A 20,651-nucleotide genomic window follows, 5' to 3' on the forward strand; every position below is an offset into this window, starting at 1 on the left:
TCCTCCCTCCACTGTTGGGTCCCCAGGGACAGCACTTTTCAAGCTGGAGCCCTCAGGCACCATCTCTGCTGTCTGGATTCTTCCTGGAGCCTGGCAAGTTCTGGGACAGGAAAGCGGGTCTGCAAGGCCGCTGCGGTGCAGTCGGACCTGGAGGCCTGGAGGGGAACTGGAGCCCTGAAGCCCACCCACGTCCTTGAAGCCGAGGGAGGAACACATCCTCCTAACAGTACTTCTCAGGGGTCAGCGTGCTCCCCACCCGACGGTGATCCATACTCACTTGAGGCAGCAAGGACTGCCTCTAACTGGCCCCCTCGATTCCTCCTTAAGGGTCCTCGCACATGTGTGATAGCGCAGGCCCCGGATCTCTTTAGTCAGCTGAGGCCAGTGCTGCCGGCATCCCACCAGTCCCATCCCCCAGCCCCTCTCTCTGGGACTGTATCTAATAGAAGAAAGAGCACAGAGGAATTGGCTGAATCAAGGGACCTGGGAGCCTGGGGATGAGTTTGAAGACCGAGAACCTAAGGCGCAATTACATATTATTGGAAACTCTTGCGGAGTGTGTGTGGGGGAGGTTAGGAGGCTGAGAGGCTGAGTCGACCTGGTGAGTCCAGCCCCAGGACACCACACAGCCCTGTCCCCCTTTCCCTGCCATCAGACAAGCGGTGCCGCAACTCCAGACGGGACTCTGCACTTCCCCCTCCCTGATTCTCCAGAAGAGCAGGTGGCCCCCCTCTGAGGGCAGGGGCAAGACAACGGACCAAGTCCCCCTGCACAAAGGCGCTAATGGAATCTCTTCCTGAGCAGCAGTGCTGGCTTGGAGCGAACCCGTGCACCGCCAAAGTTGGTCTCATCCTGCAGCTGAGGGACGCAGGCTTTAAGTCAGCTGCCTTGGCTTTAAATCAATCAGTCCCCCCTTTAAGTCAGGTGACCCGACTTTAAATCACTGTGTGCCCCTCAAGCCTGCCACTTCAAAAGTTGGGAACTTCACTTTGATCCCAGCACCTCACACAGCTGAATGCACACTGTAGTCACCCCAAGCCTGGCTTAGAGGCAGGATATAAGGTAAGGGGATGGGCTGCACACATGGTGAGAAGGGTACACTTCATGTACCAGAAGGGTCCAGGTACTCTGGGTACAGCAAGCAGTGCACGATACAGCAGCTCCCTGGCAAAGCTGCTGATGCACAGGGGGAGCAGGCACACCCAGGCACGCAGAGGTTCCAGGCAGGGAGCTGGGGCACAGCCAGCCGGGAGGGTGTGAAAGCCGAGGATCTGAGCCTTCTTGAGAAAGGCAGACACAGAGGATGGATGAGAAACAAAGACCAGATGAAACATGGATTTGAAAAGCACACCCTGCTCTTGAAATTGGGGTGGGGTCACCCCAGATTTGAGTCTTCTTACGCCCCTGTAACTAGTGCTTTGGCATTTGCCCAATTACTTGTGAAATGTGACTGATAATATCTAAACCATAGAATACTGCATTTGGAGTGGTTTTGCGTGTTTATGTTTCTATAGTGGAATAATCTTTCCTACAAGAAAAATGTACACAATCTGAAATAAATTCAAACCCCTCTTTAAAAAGTACTATATCGGACTTCCCTGGTGGGGCAGTGGTTAAGAATCTGCCTGCCAAGGCAGGGGACATGGGTTCGAGCCCTGGTCAGGGAAGATCCCACATGCCGCGGAGCAGCTAAGCCCATGGGCCACAACTACTGAGCCTGCAGACCACAACTACTGAAGCCCGCGCGCCTAGAACCGGTGCTCCACAACAAGCGCAGCAAGAGAAGCCACCGCAATGAGAAGCCCGCGCACCGCAACAAAGAGTAGCCCCCGCTTGCCGCAACTAGAGAAAGCCTGCGCATAGCAACGAAGACCCAACGCAGCCAAAAACAAATTAATTAATTAATTAGTTAACTATTTAAAAAAAAAAAGTACTATATCCTTCTGTACAGCTTCTCTGGGAAGAACAGAGAGATGGCGTAGGAGAGTGAGAAAGACCAATATTTAGTGCACATCTCTCATGCAGGTGCTCTGCTGGCTCAGATAGATTTATCCCCACTTTACAAAGGAGGAAATAATCTCAGAGAGGTTTAGTAATTTTCCCAAAGCCAAACAGCTATGGAGTGGCAGAACCAAGATCTGAACCAAGTCTGTTACCTTCAAAGCCTAAGTCCTCATCACAACAAAACTCAATTAATATTTACATTTATCGAATTACATTGCAACCTGGGGAGTTCTTGGCACAATCCTGAATAAGAGTGAGAAAGAAAGAAATAGCATTGTTCCTACAGTCAACCCAAATTTTTGGAGCAGCTCCTAGATGCCTGGCCCTTTTTGGGGTTCAGCAGTGATCAAGACAGGAAGAGTCCTGCTTTCATGAACCACGTAGTGGGGAGGAGAGACGGGTGCAACTTGGGTGAGGGATTTCACCTTGCTGGACCTCTGTTTTGTCATCTGGAAAATGGGATGGGTGTTCCTCATTTTCTGGGATTGTCCAGCCCTCACATTCTCTGATTCCATAAGAAGCATTTGTTTTCCTGTTTCTTTAAAATTCATTCAGGCCGTGAGCTGTGATGAATGTTGTTAGCTGCTCCCCAAAGCACTCTATTCCCACCCTTTTCCTGTGATCAGGTCTTTCCCGAAACATGACTCACAGTCAGTCAGTCAAGTCACAGAACCTAAGGGGCACCCAGCAGAAAAATTCCAACCCTTGCTTCCCAGGAGCTCTGCGGTCTACCTGCCAGGTAAACTTAACTCACCTGGCACAAGGTGGCCATCCCTGGTTTCACATCAACATGATCTCAGGCACAAACCTCCTTGTTTTTCCATTTTGTCTTTAAGTTACTTGTTGAAACAACTGCACAAATATGACAAAGGTATAAAATCAGGCATCTTCTGCCCCCAGTGCCTACTAATAAATGATTTTCTGCCACTTTAATGATAAAGATAGAACATTTCAACATTCTGCTACCCTTATTATTTGCCATTTTTGTTGATATTTCTATTGAATACATCTTTCAATATTTTAACAATGGAACATTTATTTAGGTTGTTCCAGACCCAGCCTTTAGTGGTAAAGGTTTTGTTGTTATATTTCTATTATGTTTCCTTTAAAAATCATTATCCTATTTAAATGGATTAAGTCAATTCTATAGGCATTTATCTTATGATATTGATGGAATTGATACATAGAGGGCAGTAGTACAAGTTGATTGGACTTGAGAACCTCTATTAGCACAGTTAAGTATAAATATTGTCTATATGTAAACCAAAGTACATGCCGAGTGAGATTCTCCGACTTTTTTCACTGTCTGCCCCTCAAGCCTGTGGGAAATGGAATATTTCTTGCCCTATCAGTAAACAAAGGATGCCACAGTCTTCAGCACTTGCAGCCCTCCAATGTGAGCCGGCGGGCCCTGAGGCACTCAGGATATGCAAATACAGAATGCAGGCCCCAGAGAGCTGAGGTGCATATCAAAGGAAGGAATTCAGTGAGCCCATACAAAGAAAAGCGCCGCATTCCTCACCTTGGGAGAGCTGGTTTTCCTTAGTTAACAATCACCTTTTGATGTTCCCCATTACCTGCGCCAGTCCCCTGCCCTGTCCCCTCCCCCCGGTACTTTAGCTCAGGGAGGAAGGAGCGCAGAGGGACTCGGCTGAATAAGGGGCCTGCGCGCCTCGGGAGGAGTTTTCAGCCGCTTTCCCCGCAGTCGGGAGGAGGGGCGCTGACGCTGCAGCCGGACCCTGTGCCTCCCTTGCCCCGTTTCCCCTCAGGACGCTCAGGCCGACCCGCTCCCCACGCCCACCAGGCCTCGCGAGCCAGGCCGAGGGCAGGGGCGAGAGGAGGGACCGAAGTTCCCGGGGACCAGACGCTGGAGGCCGCTCTTTCTGCACAGCAGCGGCGGGTGGCAGCGAAACCCTGCCCCTCAGAAGCTGGTCTTGTGCTGCCGCCCGGGCACCGGACCAGGCGGAGGGTCGGCGCCCACTTACCCGGCCCGCCGTCCCCGCGACTGTCACGGCTTCGGCCGCCGGGGCACCTCCAGAGCCGGCAGCCTCAGTGAGGTGGCCCTCCCCTCGGGCTCCGGGGCAGTTCCGTGACGGCGGAGGGAAGAGACCCCGCCCGAGCCGGGAGTTCCAGCTCTGAGGAAACGCGGGCTCTGTTCAGCGCGCAGTGGGTGGGACCGCTCTGCCCCGAGGCCTTCCGGGAGGGAGCGGGGCGGCGGGGGAGGGAGCCGCCAGGAGCGCAGGGCCCCGTCGGGGGGGTCCTGGAGGGGCGGCCCGGCCTGGGGGCCACGCCCACTGTGGCCGCAGCCCAGGTCTTTTTCCAGGAATCCTACACGAAAAAGTTAGAAAAAGACACAGTCTACAGTAAATATTCACAAATGATTGTTGCTGCTGTGCTCACTATTCTATTAAAGGTGTAAAATCCATAAAACACTTTAAGTTCAAAATTAAATATGAATTTTTACCTTTCTAATTATGTCTCTGATATTCACAGTTGTGGTTAATGAATCAGAGACTGTGGCATCACTAGTTAAAAATGAGCTTGTTAAAAAAATAGAACTCAGGCCCACCGGACCTACTGAATCACAATCTGCACTTTTACAATCTCCCCAGTGTACTTGTGTACCCATGAATAGTTGAAAGGTACATTTCTACCTCGACATGTCTTTTCTGTATGAGAAATACACACACTTTATCCAATTTGATATAAATAAAACACTCAAAAATGCATATGCCTGTGTTGAAACCATCATTTTATCATTTCTTTTCCAGACAAGTATAGTCTCTATACTGGTTTTGTGGATCACATGCCATACTCTTTTCTTGTAGTTAGAAATAAGGTAGAGAAAGTTACTTTGTAAAAAAAAAATATCTATCTATCTATCTATATATATATATATTAGTGGATAATTGAAGACACTCTTCTAAATTAAAAGCAGTTCTCTTAACTTGCTGTTTTCTTCTTGGGTCGCATTATGAACTCTTCCCGTGGCCACATGGCATGTGTACTTTGAATTTCAGGGACTGCTGACATTCCAGGATGTGGCCATAGATTTCTCTCAAGAGGAGTGAGAATGCCTGGACCAAGATCAATGGGAATTGTACAGGGATATGATGTTAGAGAAGTATAGGAACCTGCTCTCCTTGGGTGAGGATACCTTCCTTCCAGAATTCCTTATCCAACCACAGGGTTTGGAGTCCTTCATTTGTAGAATGTCTCCTGAAATCTTCTGCTTCCTACAATAGGGTTTCAGATTGCAACGTTTCAGGAAAGATTGGGAGTTTATGGGTATAATTTTTCTTATTCTTTTAAAATTGCAGCCTCCCTTTTAATATACTTTGTAACTGCTTGGGATGTGTCTCTATGAACTGTGTACTATATGCTTCTGTTATAGTCCTTACAATATTTTATTGTCTTATTTTCTGTAACCATTTTCCATGGATTCTTTGGGCTTAAGGTATAGTAAAAGGGAGACTGCGATTCTCCCTTTAAAAGGGGACTTATTAAAAGGGGACTTCCCTGGTGATGCAGTGATTAAGAATTCGCCTGCCAATGCAGGGGACCCGCTTCGATCCCCGGCCCGGGAAGATCTCACGTGCCACGGAACAACTAAGCCAGTGGGCCACAACTACTGAGTCTGCACGCCACAACTACTGAAGCCGGTGTGTCTTGAGCCCGTGCGCCATTTATTTTTTGGAGAATAAAACCACTTCTGAGTGATTAAAATTTAGGCCAGCTAGTCAAAATGCTTTATCACCTGTTCTTCTAAAACACTGATCAATGGAACAAGTTTTACTAGGGATAACAGTGTAATTGTATTCTGGAGTTCATATGGGCAATATGGTTTATGACCTTGATGCTGGATCACGACATTTCAATGGTATAACTGCTATTAATTGTCTGTTTGTTCAACGATTAAAGTCTCACGTGATCTGAGCTCAGACTGGAGTCATCCTGGTTGGTTTCTGTCTATTGCAGATTTCTTCCAGTATGAAAGGACAAGAGCAATACGGCTTACTTTACAAAATGTCTTCAAACTAAATGATGATATAATCTACCTTCAATTAATTTATACATACCCTGCTGTAGAACAGGGTTCGTTACGGTGGCAGAGCCCGGTAATTATGTAAAACTGAAACTTTTTCTGCACTGGTTCAAGTCCTCTTCCTAAGAATATGTTTATAATCAACATTCTTTCACAAATTACCCAACTTAATTCACCAGAGCATTCCTCATATTAACTAAATGGAAAATCCTAGGCTATATACAAATCCAGAAAGGGCCAAAAATCATCAGCCCCCATGGATGATCACAACCCATTGCTGAGGCATTCAAATTACTTATTAAAGAACCACTATGTCCATCAACATCATCAATTTATATATTATTGCCCCAGTGCTAGCCTTAACCCTGGCTCTCACAACATGAATTCCTCTTCCCATATCTTATCCACTAATTAATATAAATGTAGGCATATTATTTCTATTAGCCATATCACACCTAGCCATTTATTCCATCCTCAGATCTGGATGAACTTCACATTCAAAATACTCACTCACTGGAGCTCTAGGAACAAGAGCACAGACAATCATCTCATATGAAGTAATGTAGCAGTTATTCCATTCTCAGTCTTACAGATAAATGGATCATTTACACTTTCAACAGTAATTATTACACAAGAACACCTATGACTAATTTTCTCCTGACCCCTACCCAGAATTTGATTATCTCCGCAGTAGCAGAAATCCAATGAAGCCCCACTTGATTTAACAGAAGTAGAATCAAAACCCGTATATGTCTTCAATGTAGAAAATGTAGCAGGCCCATTCACCCTGTCCCTCCTAGACAATGTGTCAATTTCCCTATAATAAACATTTCCACAGCAATCTATTTTTAGGAGCATTCGACAATCCCTAGGTGCCAGAATTATAGATTCTTTCATCGTGTAAATATAGTTTTTTTAAAAAGTAATTTTTATAGTTTTACTGCCTTTAAACAAAATGTACTCCATTGCTGTGGAATATTCCTTCATAGGAGCGTGCTTGGTTCATTTCTGCATCCGCCTGTGATGGCCTTCAGGTTCTTTCAGGTTTGGCTCCTGTGGCTGCGAGTCCATGTCCGTGTGTCCTGGTGCAGGGCTGGTGGGTTTGTGTTCAACTGGGAGGAGCACTGTGGGTCTCTGTGCAGGGACTTCGCTATCTGAGGCCCGATTGTTTCAGAAGTGGTTGCATCCCCCCGTTGCGTACCAGGCTTTCCATTGCTCCACATCCGGCTGATATTTGATACTATGTCTTTCATGTCTGCCATTCTGGTAGGTGTACGCACAGTATTTTTCTTATGGCTTTAATCCCTCTGTTGTTAGTGAAGTTGTGCATCTTGTGGTATTCATGGACTATTTCCTGTTGTTTTTTAAAAAGTTTAAAAAATTGTGGTCAGATATACATAACATAAAATTTACTATCTTAACCATTTTTAAGTGCACATTTCAGGGTCAAGAAGTAATTCACACTGTTGTGCAAACCTGACCACCATCATCCTCCAGAACTTTTTCATCTTGCAAAATTGAAACAGTCCCCATTAAACACTCACTCCCCATTGTCCCTCCCTCAGCCCCTGGCACTCAACATCCTACTTTATGTCTCTAGGTTTCCGACTGCTCTAGGGGCCTTGTATGAGTGGATCAAGCACTCTTTGTTTTTTTGTGTCTAGCTTACATCACTGAGCATAATGCCCTCAAGGTTCATCCCTGCTGCAGCCTGTGTCAGAATTGCCTTCCTTTTTAGGCTGAATAGCATTCCCTTGTATTGATGGACCGTGTTTCTCTTCTCCATTCATCCATTAGTGGACACATGTAATAGCTACATTCATTTCTCCTGTCATAATATTTGTGGAATAACATCAGAAAGTCCTATGAATCAAAAGTCATTTGCCATTAACTTTTTTCTTAAACTTTTTGTTGTGAAAAACATCAAGGCTAAGAAAAGGGAAAAATACATGTCAGCTTCACTTGTGTTCAGGAATTAATGCTTTACGGATTCACTTTATTCCCTGTGTGTGTGCTATGCGTGTGCATGTGCCTGTTTGCATACATATGCTGTGCATGTGCATAGGTATGTGCACTTGCACACATTAGTGTGTGCATGGGCATATGCATGCATGTGTGTTCACATGCTAGTGTGTGAATATAGTTGTGCTGTGCACATGCATATGTTTGTGTGTGTGCTGTGCCTGCCTGTGCGCACACCTGTGTGTTTGCTGGAACCACTTGCAAGTTGGTTGCAGACTGAATTGTGCCCCAGATATATCCGCACGCAGCTGCTCTAACAATCCTGCGTAGCCACGTAAAGGTCACAGATCTCAGGGATTTAAATGGATGGAGCAGGATATCCTGACACAGAGTGTGTCTTCCAATGACTGTCACTGTCTCAGTAACATCCTTCACACCTTCTTTAAGCCCCATTCAGGGTCCAGTTTAGACTCCCTTTACATTCAGTCACCTGCCCCAGGTCCCCTAAAGCAACAATGTCACCGTTGGAGAGCCCGGCCAAGGCTGGGGGTGCCCCTCCTGTTGGCCTGGCCTCCAGGCCCTGCACTTGGCTCCTGTGTTCCCATCTCTCAGCCAGGCCCCGATTTGGATGGGGCCGCCACCTCTTTCCACACAGGGTCCCATCGCCCAGTCAAGGGGGTTCATTCTCCCCAAACACAGCATCAGGAGTGGGGGGGTGTGTGACAGTCCCCACTGGGTCTCCTTCATGTGAGACCCTGTGCTGTTGAAAGAGCAGGCACCCTGCCCTCGGGGGTGGGGGGCTTGGGGGTGACATGCGGCCCACGATGGGCAGGCGGGTTTCCTGATGGGGCGAGCCAGTGTGCAAGGAGTTCCGCGGTGGGTTCTCCTCTCCAACGGCTTCTGTGCCCCTACCTCTCCCCGTGCCTCCCCTTGAAGACAGCGCGGTGCCCGGGACGGGAGCCATGGGAGCCGTCAGCCACCGCCCCCTCTACACACACACACACACACACACGCGCACGCACACGCACACGCACACGCACACGCACACGCACACGCTGCAGGGAAGCAGGACCTGAGTGCAGGGCTCTCAGCGGCCCTGAGCGCCCCGCCCGGAATCGGCCAGCCGAATGGACAGACCGGATCTCCCGGCCCGGACCATGCAGGACTCTCCTGCCTGGGCTTCCAGTGTGGCCGCCTCCTTCTGGAAGCCTGGGAGGCTGGAATCAGGCCACTTCTTGTCTGTCCTGGCAGCAGACTGGGCTGCACTCTAAGAAGTTCGTGGCTCGCCCGTGGATCCTGACCATCAGGTGGCCAGAGAAATTGGGAACATTTCTGTTTTGCCTGTTGAAATGTTTAATGACAAAGATTTTGTTCAGTTTCCTGATGTGGGTGTCCAAAGATGAGAGACCCATGTGTGTGATCTGTACCTCCTATGAGATCAGCCCTAAGCTACTTTAAACATGATCAAGTTCTGTCTACATGGTAGATTTAGACCTCTGCATGTCCTGTCTACTGATTATGTTTAGAGCTGACCATGTGTTGTCTATAATAAGAAGATTTAGACCTGACCATGCTCTGTGTACGCTAGGACTATGGGGACCTGGGTAGAGACCCGGCCTGGCCTCAGTACTGGGAAGCTCCGTGCCTGCATCTGAATGTCAGTGCTTAGATGTCTGGGGTCTGGAGCTGAGGTGGGCTTGTCTACGTAACAGCCTCTCTTCTGAGTGTGGTGACCTGGTCCTCCCAAGGGTCAGTGCTATGGTCGGGGCCTTAGTCTTAATCCCTGCAAGGTTCACCTTCCCTGGGGCTCATGGAGAATCCTCAGGAGGACTACCTGGCAATAATTCCAATTTACCAGCACGTGCATGGTGCATAGGGAAGCAGGTTTAGCTGGTGAATTGATTGCAGGGCACGCAGATCGGGCAAAAGGCCGATGGGTGACAGCTGAGGCTGCTGCTGAGCTCTCCCTCCAGTCTACCGTCCCTACTCAGCAGAGTCCAGAGCTGCCCCTCGGCTTTCAGCCCTGCTGTCCTGTGAGTTTTCTCAACATGTAAGTGAGACGAGAAAGGACTGAGCATGCCAGCACCAAGGTCGTGTGTTCAACTCTAGTATGAAAGCTTTAAAAACAGTTAAAATCACACAGAACCAAAGTGAGAAGAGGAGGACTCCTCTGGGACAAGTGTGGGGAAAGGAGACCCGCCTGACACTTTTTCCCATCCCAGGAGGTCCCAGGGACCCAGCTTGTTTCCACATTGGGGGAGCCCCCTGCAGAGCCATGGTGTCCTGACCAAGGGGACGTGTGACCCCAGGTGCAGGGTCTGGGGAGGTGAGGTCACCCTGGGACTGTGGACATGTGACCCAGGTGGAGGGGTCTGGGGAGGTGGGTCACCCTGGTGAGTGTGGATGTGTGGCCCCAGGTATAGGGTGCGGGGACTGTGTGGGTCTCACCATACCTGCATGGGTCAGGCTCACATGTATGGGGAGACCGCATATGTGCTCTTTGCCTGCAGTGTGTCCTGTCCCCTTTGAGATTTCCAACCTCTGCATTAAGGGCGTTGTCCTGATTAACCTGTGGTTCCTTTTCTTCTCTTAATCTTGTCACAATCATATGAGGCCAGGCATGTTTGAGTGGGTTGCTGCTCTGTGTTCCGGTGAGTGACAACACTTGGTGGTATCATATTAATACTATAGCATATCATATGTCTAATCTATGGGGGTCACCACTGCCTGGGTCCCCCTGGACAGAGGTCAGGTGAGCACAGACTAGCCCCCCCTAAGAATGGTCTCCCCCGTGCTCTGTGAGGGTACCGTGATGGCCCCTAAGGTAGGGGACTGTGTCCGGGCCTCCGACATTTGTGATGAAGGGGAGTCGAAATGGAATCTCAATTAACAAGACATTATTTTAAGAATGTATTTTAAGTGAAATAAAACACACGTCACATACCCTTTACCATCATCACCATTTTAAGTGCACGTTTCTGAGGCATCAGATATATTCACTTTCTCGTGGAGCCATCACCACCATCCCTAGAACTTTTCATCTTGCAAAACCAAAATTCCACAACCATGAAAGTCTCATTCCCCATTCCCTCCCACTGCCCCTGGCACCGATATCCACTTCAGTCCCTGAGTTGTCGACTCCAGGGCACCCACTGGAGTGGAATCCTGCAGTGTTTGCTGACGGGTCATTTTGGAAGAGCTGACTTTCAGTCTGAAGCTCTGCCTGTTTGCATCTGAAGACTATGCATTTAAGGAGAGGGTGTATGAGGAAGGGGGTGTATGCGGGACAAAGGTGTCCGGGGTACAGGTGAGCCAGGACCTGACCAGCTGCCTTTTGGGTCCTCTGGTCCCATCTCTTGGTCTGTGCCTCATCTGCATCCTCACTGTCCCCGCTGGCACCGCTGGGGTGTTGTTGTCTGAGTGAGATTCCCCTGGTGCCCCTGCTCTCCTCCCCTCCTCCTGCTGGTCGGGGAGGGAACTGCTTGCTGTGTGGTCTCTACTCCTGAGGCATGAAGGACCCTGTAGCATGGACCTGCAGAGTGTGGGGTGTGGTCCCAAGAGCATGGGGCCCACATAGGACACGACATCGGGGCGTGACAAGTGCTAGGGCTGCCTCATCACTGACAGGGAATGTTGCCCAGATCCTGCTCGAGACGGCGTGGTGGGTGGCCTGGGACCCTAGAGGCCCCATTTCTATACTGAAGCTTGGAGAGTGCCTCCCCATGGGCTCCAGATTCACACCATATCTCAGCCATATCCCTCTGTCCTGTCTTTGAACTCAGGAAAACGAGCTCTCTTGTCCACAACATAGGCCTGGTCCTGTTGATATTAGGATTCTTTAAGTTAGGCGTCCTGGGATAGCAGCTCCTTTTAGGCCTGAGAAGGAACAACTCCGGAGTGTACAACAATTTCAGATGAAACTAATATTCAATGACTATCCCTAACTACTCGGTTGTTGACTTCTATTAGTCATTATTCTCCTGGTTTTAGCTCTGATGTGGGGATTACAGAGGAGTCAACATTTAAATCTTCATAATCTGTGTATTTGTAGCTTCAGTATCATTACTGACCCATAGTTTTTTTATGGTTTGGGAAGAGTTATTGATTTCATGTATCATGTAAAGCATTCACAATGATGATAGGGCAATTAAGATTACAATAATAGCTAGTAAATTGTTCACATTTTCTCTACCTGTGCATCTATTGTATGCATATGAGTTTAGATGTCAATATTAGTGAAATGATATAGAGGACTAGAGAACTTATTTTAAAAATCACTATTAATGTGTGATGATGAAAATGTAAAAGTTCTTCCATAATCGGTGATGTTGTATCTTGAGAGCCTAGATGAAATTGATATGCCTTAGTGATATACAGGATTTTAGCCTATCATTTAACTTTGACAAAGCTACATCACTTTTTACTTTTATCTCATTTATTGAGGAAGACATAATTGTTATGGTGTTGGCTTGAAACTGGTTGAAAAGGACTTGAGTCCTTCCTTATTTTACATTTACGTAGGTAGGATCTTGAAACATAGGATATGGTGGCGGACATCCGTGTAACCATTCTAGGTTAGGAGTAGCAATTTCCACTGCTAAGACTTCTTGTTTAGACACAAATGCTTTTCAAAGTATGAAGATTATTAGCATTACTGCTGCTACTGAGATGAATGAGCCTAAAGACAAAATATTTCATGTTGTGTGTGCCTCAGGGTACTCAGACTAACATAGTGACATCCCTGAGAGGCCACGAAAATGCTGCAGGAAGACATATTTACTACTACAAATATACTTGTGAAGTGAATTTTTGCTCATGCTGAGCTAACAGTATAACCTGAGAATAGTGGGAATCAGTGTAGGAAGCCTCCTATAATAGTGAAGACTGCTCCCATGGACATTAGGTCATGGAAGTGTGCTACTACATAGTATGTATCCTGGAGGACAATGTCTGGGGATGAGTTGGCTAAGATGATTCTTGTCTAACCACCTACTGTAAGAAGAAAAACTAAAGCCTAAAACTCATAATATAGTGGAAGGTCATATAGTATTACCTCCGTGAACAGTTGCTAACCAGGGACTTCCCTGGTGACGCAGTGGTTAAGAATTTGCCTGCCAATGCAGGGGACACGGGTTCGAGCCCTTGTCTGGGAAGATTCCACATGCCGCGGAGCAAAAAGCCCGTGTGCCACAACTACTGAGCCTGCCCTCTAGAGCCCGCAAGCCACAACTACTGAAGCCCACGCACCTAGAGGCCGTGCTCTGCAACAAGGGAAGCCACTGCAATGAAAGGACCGCACACCGCAACGAAGAGTAGCTGCCGCTCACCGCAACCAGAGAAAGCCCATGCGCAGCAACCAAGACCCAACTCAGCCAAAAAAAAAAAAAAAATGAAAAGAAAAAGAAACATTAAATAAAGAGTTGCTAATCAGCTAGATACTTTTACTCCTGTAGGGATAGAAGTAATTACGGTAGCTGATGCAAAGTATCCTCCTGAGTCCACAGCTATCCCTATGGTAAACATATGATGGGCCCACAAGAGAACTCCTAAAAAACCAGTGGGCATGACTCATACTATTCCCAGATAGCTGAAAGGCAATTTTTGTCCTAAATAGTATGTAATGATATGTGAGTTTATAACAAACCCTGTTAGGCCATGAATACAGACTTCAGGGTGAGCGAAGTATCAAAATAGGTGTTGGTATAGGATTCGGTCTCCTCCTGCAGGGTCAAAGAAAGTAGTGTTTAGATTTCTATCTCTTAACAGCATGGCAATTCTGGCTGCTTGGACTGAGATTGGTAATTATAGTAATATGGCTATAGTTGGGGAAGATTAAACAAATAATGGTGTTTGGTATTGGGATATGACTGCTGGTTTTGTATTAAAGACTATAGTAATAAAAGTAATAATACCAGGAATTGAGGAGACACCTGCTGAATGTAAGGAGAAAACAGTTAGGTCGACAGAGGCTCCTGCATGGGCCAGATTGCAGGCTAGAGCTGAATACACGGTTCCACTGGTACCAGAACCAGCTTCTACTATTGGTGATATGAGTAGGAGTAAGAATGATGGGGGAAGTAGTCAAAAGTTTATATGATTTATTGGGGGAAATGCTACTTCAGGTGTCTGAGTTATTAGTGGCCCAAGTCAGTTTTCAAAGCCTGCAATCATAACGGGTACAGCTATAAAGAAAATTATTACAAGTGCAGGGACTGTTATGACTACCTTACAGATTTGGGCATCTCCAAGTAGCGGTCCAGGTCAGCATAGCTCAGCCTGGATTAATATAATTAAGGTGCTGCCTGCTACTCCAGCTCAAGCACCAAATAGGAAATATAAAATGCCAATATCTTTGTGATTGGTTGAAAAGAATCAGCAGTGTATGAACAGAGGTAAAATGACTGAGTTAGCATCAGACTGTAAATCTAAAGACAGAGATTGAGCCCTCTTTCTGGCAAACCCTGTGGTGAATCAACAAATTGAATTGTAACTTCAGAGAAGCAGCTTCAATTCTGCCAGTGATTTTCCTGCCTTTTTTTTCTTTTTTTCTTTCTCAAATGAAGAAGAAGTAGACTGAAGCCAGTTGACTAGAGGATTTGCCTGTTAACTAAAGTTTCCTGGGGTTAAAACTCATCAATCTCGTAAAGATTTGGCTTAAATACTGTGTTTGCTTTACATTCAATTGATGTAGAATAAAGTCTTGCAATCCTTATTTTTAGGAATTAAGTAAATTTCACTTGTTTAGGGTTTTGAAAGCTCTTGGTCTGAACTAACCTAAATTCCTAGTCCAGCACCGATAGAATGGGTGTTGTGTGTAGTAATCGTGTGGGTATTGTGATTGGTAATGATAGGAAGGTTATTTCTTTGTATGTTCAAATTGTTTTGTGTTTGTGTTGTTTAATGAAGGGAATAGAGTTAGTGATGTGGAGTATGTTAGCTGCAAGTAGAAATGTATGCTGAGGACTGCTATGATGGCTATTAGTGTTGGTAGAATGATGTTGTCATTTTTGTTATCTCTTGGATAATTATTCATTTGGGTAGAAACCCTGATAGTGATGGGCGATGTCCTAATGATACTATAATGGTGAGGGAAATGATTGTGATGGGAGGTGTTTTATCTCATGTGTGTGATAATGATACTCTTGTAGTACATGATCTGGGCATAAATAAGAAGAAGATAGTCTTGTTATGATATAAATTAGTATGTTTAGGATTGTTATAATCTGAATATACATTATAATAGCTGTTATTCATCCTATATGGGCAATTGATGAGGAGGGTGAAATATTTTCCAGGTGAGTATGGCGAAGTCTGCCTCAGCCTCCAGCTATGATTTATAATATCACTATGATTAATAGTATATTTAGGTTGATGGATGGTGACATGTGGTATAAAACTGATAGGGGTGCAATTTTTTCATGTTGATAGCATCAGGTCTGCTGTTCATGGGATGCCTTGTGTGACTTCAGGCACTCAGAAGTGAAATGGGGAAAGTCCTACTTTTGTGACAAGGGCGATTGTCATGAGGGTGGATGCTGCTGGATTAAAGATTTTTGTTATTCATTGTGCTCTTTGACCAGAGTATATTAGATTAATGATAATAGCCATTATAAGTAGTATTGATGCGGTGGACTGTTTTAGGAAATATTTGTTGGATGCTTCTGTAGCTTATGGGTTCATGTTTTTTATTAGAATGGGGATACCATTAACCAGTGTGAGCTTGTTATACAATTATATTTCCTGAGAAAATGGTCAGTGGAATGTTGGTAAAAACAATGAGAGTTTATTAGCACAGGGAGGATATACAAAAATATTTTGGGGGTATGGGCCTGAAGCTTACTTAGAGAACTTTACTATATAGCATGTGGTGTAATGTGGTACGTAGCATGGAGAATGTAAAATTATTAGGAAGAATTCAATTCCAGGAATAAGAGCATTGAAACCTCTGTGATTTACTCTATCAAAGTAACTCTTTTGTCAGACATATTTCTTAAATTTGTGGTGGGTTGCCTGGTATGATGACACGTAGTGAAAACTCTCATATACATAGGGTTAATGTTAGTCGTAAAAAAACTTTTTATAAGAGACGTATGCGTTGATCATATCAAAATTGTAAGTGGGAGGCTCAAATTCATAGAAAGGAGATTGTTAGATGTGTTTTCATGATGACTTGGGCTGTATATAATTCTGGCACCTAGGGATTGTCGAATGCTCCTAAAAATAGATTGCTGTGGAAATGTTTATTATAGGGAAATTGACACATTCTCTAGGAGGGACGGGGTGAATGGGCCTGCTACATTTTCTACATTGAAGACATATACGGGTTTTGATTCTACTTCTGTTAAATCAAGTGGGGCTTCATTGGATTTCTGCTACTGCGGAGATAATCAAATTCTGGGTAGGGGTCAGGAGAAAATTAGTCATAGGTGTTCTTGTGTAATAATTACTGTTGAAAGTGTAAATGATCCATTTATCTGTAAGACTGAGAATGGAATAACTGCTACATTACTTCATATGAGATGATTGTCTGTGCTCTTGTTCCTAGAGCTCCAGTGAGTGAGTATTTTGAATGTGAAGTTCATCCAGATCTGAGGATGGAATAAATGGCTAGGTGTGATATGGCTAATAGAAATAATATGCCTACATTTATATTAATTAGTGGATAAGATATGGGAAGAGGAATTCATGTTGTGAGAGCCAGGGTTAAGGCTAGCACTGGGGCAATAATATATAAATTGATGATGTTGATGGACATAGTGGTTCTTTAATAAGTAATTTGAATGCCTCAGCAATGGGTTGTGATCATCCATGGGGGCTGATGATTTTTGGCCCTTTCTGGATTTGTATATAGCCTAGGATTTTCCATTTAGTTAATATGAGGAATGCTCTGGTGAATTAAGTTGGGTAATTTGTGAAAGAATGTTGATTATAAACATATTCTTAGGAAGAGGACTTGAACCAGTGCAGAAAAAGTTTCAGTTTTACATAATTACCGGGCTCTGCCACCGTAACGAACCCTGTTCTACAGCAGGGTATGTATAAATTAATTGAAGGTAGATTATATCATCATTTAGTTTGAAGACATTTTGTAAAGTAAGCCGTATTGCTCTTGTCCTTTCATACTGGAAGAAATCTGCAATAGACAGAAACCAACCAGGATGACTCCAGTCTGAGCTCAGATCACGTGAGACTTTAATCGTTGAACAAACAGACAATTAATAGCAGTTATACCATTGAAATGTCGTGATCCAGCATCAAGGTCATAAACCATATTGCCCATATGAACTCCAGAATACAATTACACTGTTATCCCTAGTAAAACTTGTTCCATTGATCAGTGTTTTAGAAGAACAGGTGATAAAGCATTTTGACTAGCTGGCCTAAATTTTAATCACTCAGAAGTGGTTTTATTCTCCAAAAAATAAATGGCGCACGGGCTCAAGACACACCGGCTTCAGTAGTTGTGGCGTGCAGACTCAGTAGTTGTGGCCCACTGGCTTAGTTGTTCCGTGGCACGTGAGATCTTCCCGGGCCGGGGATCGAAGCGGGTCCCCTGCATTGGCAGGCGAATTCTTAATCACTGCATCACCAGGGAAGTCCCCTTTTAATAAGTCCCCTTTTAAAGGGAGAATCGCAGTCTCCCTTTTACTATACCTTAAGCCCAAAGAATCCATGGAAAATGGTTACAGAAAATAAGACAATAAAATATTGTAAGGACTATAACAGAAGCATATAGTACACAGTTCATAGAGACACATCCCAAGCAGTTACAAAGTATATTAAAAGGGAGGCTGCAATTTTAAAAGAATAAGAAAAATTATACCCACAAACTCCCAATCTTTCCTGAAACGTTGCAATCTGAAACCCTATTGTAGGAAGCAGAAGATTTCAGGAGACATTCTACAAATGAAGGACTCCAAACCCTGTGGTTGGATAAGGAATTCTGGAAGGAAGGTATCCTCACCCAAGGAGAGCAGGTTCCTATACTTCTCTAACATCATATCCCTGTACAATTCCCATTGATCTTGGTCCAGGCATTCTCACTCCTCTTGAGAGAAATCTATGGCCACATCCTGGAATGTCAGCAGTCCCTGAAATTCAAAGTACACATGCCATGTGGCCACGGGAAGAGTTCATAATGCGACCCAAGAAGAAAACAGCAAGTTAAGAGAACTGCTTTTAATTTAGAAGAGTGTCTTCAATTATCCACTAATATATATATATATAGATAGATAGATAGATATTTTTTTTTTACAAAGTAACTTTCTCTACCTTATTTCTAACTACAAGAAAAGAGTATGGCATGTGATCCACAAAACCAGTATAGAGACTATACTTGTCTGGAAAAGAAATGATAAAATGATGGTTTCAACACAGGCATATGCATTTTTGAGTGTTTTATTTATAGCAAATTGGATAACGTGTGTGTATTTCTCATACAGAAAAGACATGTCGAGGTAGAAATGTACCTTTCAACTATTCATGGGTACACAAGTACACTGGGGAGATTGTAAAAGTGCAGATTGTGATTCAGTAGGTCCGGTGGGCCTGAGTTCTATTTTTTTAACAAGCTCATTTTTAACTAGTGATGCCACAGTCTCTGATTCATTAACCACAACTGTGAATATCAGAGACATAATTAGAAAGGTAAAAATTCATATTTAATTTTGAACTTAAAGTGTTTTATGGATTTTACACCTTTAATAGAATAGTGAGCACAGCAGCAACAATCATTTGTGAATATTTACTGTAGACTGTGTCTTTTTCTAACTTTTTCGTGTAGGATTCCTGGAAAAAGACCTGGGCTGCGGCCACAGTGGGCGTGGCCCCCAGGCCGGGCCGCCCCTCCAGGACCCCCCCGACGGGGCCCTGCGCTCCTGGCGGCTCCCTCCCCCGCCGCCCCACTCCCTCCCGGAAGGCCTCGGGGCAGAGCGGTCCCACCCACTGCGCGCTGAACAGAGCCCGCGTTTCCTCAGAGCTGGAACTCCCGGCTCGGGCGGGGTCTCTTCCCTCCGCCGTCACGGAACTGCCCCGGAGCCCGAGGGGAGGGCCACCTCACTGAGGCTGCCGGCTCTGGAGGTGCCCCGGCGGCCGAAGCCGTGACAGTCGCGGGGACGGCGGGCCGGGTAAGTGGGCGCCGACCCTCCGCCTGGTCCGGTGCCCGGGCGGCAGCACAAGACCAGCTTCTGAGGGGCAGGGTTTCGCTGCCACCCGCCGCTGCTGTGCAGAAAGAGCGGCCTCCAGCGTCTGGTCCCCGGGAACTTCGGTCCCTCCTCTCGCCCCTGCCCTCGGCCTGGCTCGCGAGGCCTGGTGGGCGTGGGGAGCGGGTCGGCCTGAGCGTCCTGAGGGGAAACGGGGCAAGGGAGGCGCAGGGTCCGGCTGCAGCGTCAGCGCCCCTCCTCCCGACTGCGGGGAAAGCGGCTGAAAACTCCTCCCGAGGCGCGCAGGCCCCTTATTCAGCCGAGTCCCTCTGCGCTCCTTCCTCCCTGAGCTAAAGTACCGGGGGGAGGGGACAGGGCAGGGGACTGGCGCAGGTAATGGGGAACATCAAAAGGTGATTGTTAACTAAGGAAAACCAGCTCTCCCAAGGTGAGGAATGCGGCGCTTTTCTTTGTATGGGCTCACTGAATTCCTTCCTTTGATATGCACCTCAGCTCTCTGGGGCCTGCATTCTGTATTTGCATATCCTGAGTGCCTCAGGGCCCGCCGGCTCACATTGGAGGGCTGCAAGTGCTGAAGACTGTGGCATCCTTTGTTTACTGATAGGGCAAGAAATATTCCATTTCCCACAGGCTTGAGGGGCAGACAGTGAAAAAAGTCGGAGAATCTCACTCGGCATGTACTTTGGTTTACATATAGACAATATTTATACTTAACTGTGCTAATAGAGGTTCTCAAGTCCAATCAACTTGTACTACTGCCCTCTATGTATCAATTCCATCAATATCATAAGATAAATGCCTATAGAATTGACTTAATCCATTTAAATAGGATAATGATTTTTAAAGGAAACATAATAGAAATATAACAACAAAACCTTTACCACTAAAGGCTGGGTCTGGAACAACCTAAATAAATGTTCCATTGTTAAAATATTGAAAGATGTATTCAATAGAAATATCAACAAAAATGGCAAATAATAAGGGTAGCAGAATGTTGAAATGTTCTATCTTTATCATTAAAGTGGCAGAAAATCATTTATTAGTAGGCACTGGGGGCAGAAGATGCCTGATTTTATACCTTTGTCATATTTGTGCAGTTGTTTCAACAAGTAACTTAAAGACAAAATGGAAAAACAAGGAGGTTTGTGCCTGAGATCATGTTGATGTGAAACCAGGGATGGCCACCTTGTGCCAGGTGAGTTAAGTTTACCTGGCAGGTAGACCGCAGAGCTCCTGGGAAGCAAGGGTTGGAATTTTTCTGCTGGGTGCCCCTTAGGTTCTGTGACTTGACTGACTGACTGTGAGTCATGTTTCGGGAAAGACCTGATCACAGGAAAAGGGTGGGAATAGAGTGCTTTGGGGAGCAGCTAACAACATTCATCACAGCTCACGGCCTGAATGAATTTTAAAGAAACAGGAAAACAAATGCTTCTTATGGAATCAGAGAATGTGAGGGCTGGACAATCCCAGAAAATGAG

Source organism: Balaenoptera borealis, assembly GCF_965194805.1.
Source record: "Balaenoptera borealis genome assembly, chromosome: 6".
Lineage (NCBI taxonomy): Eukaryota > Metazoa > Chordata > Mammalia > Artiodactyla > Balaenopteridae > Balaenoptera > Balaenoptera borealis.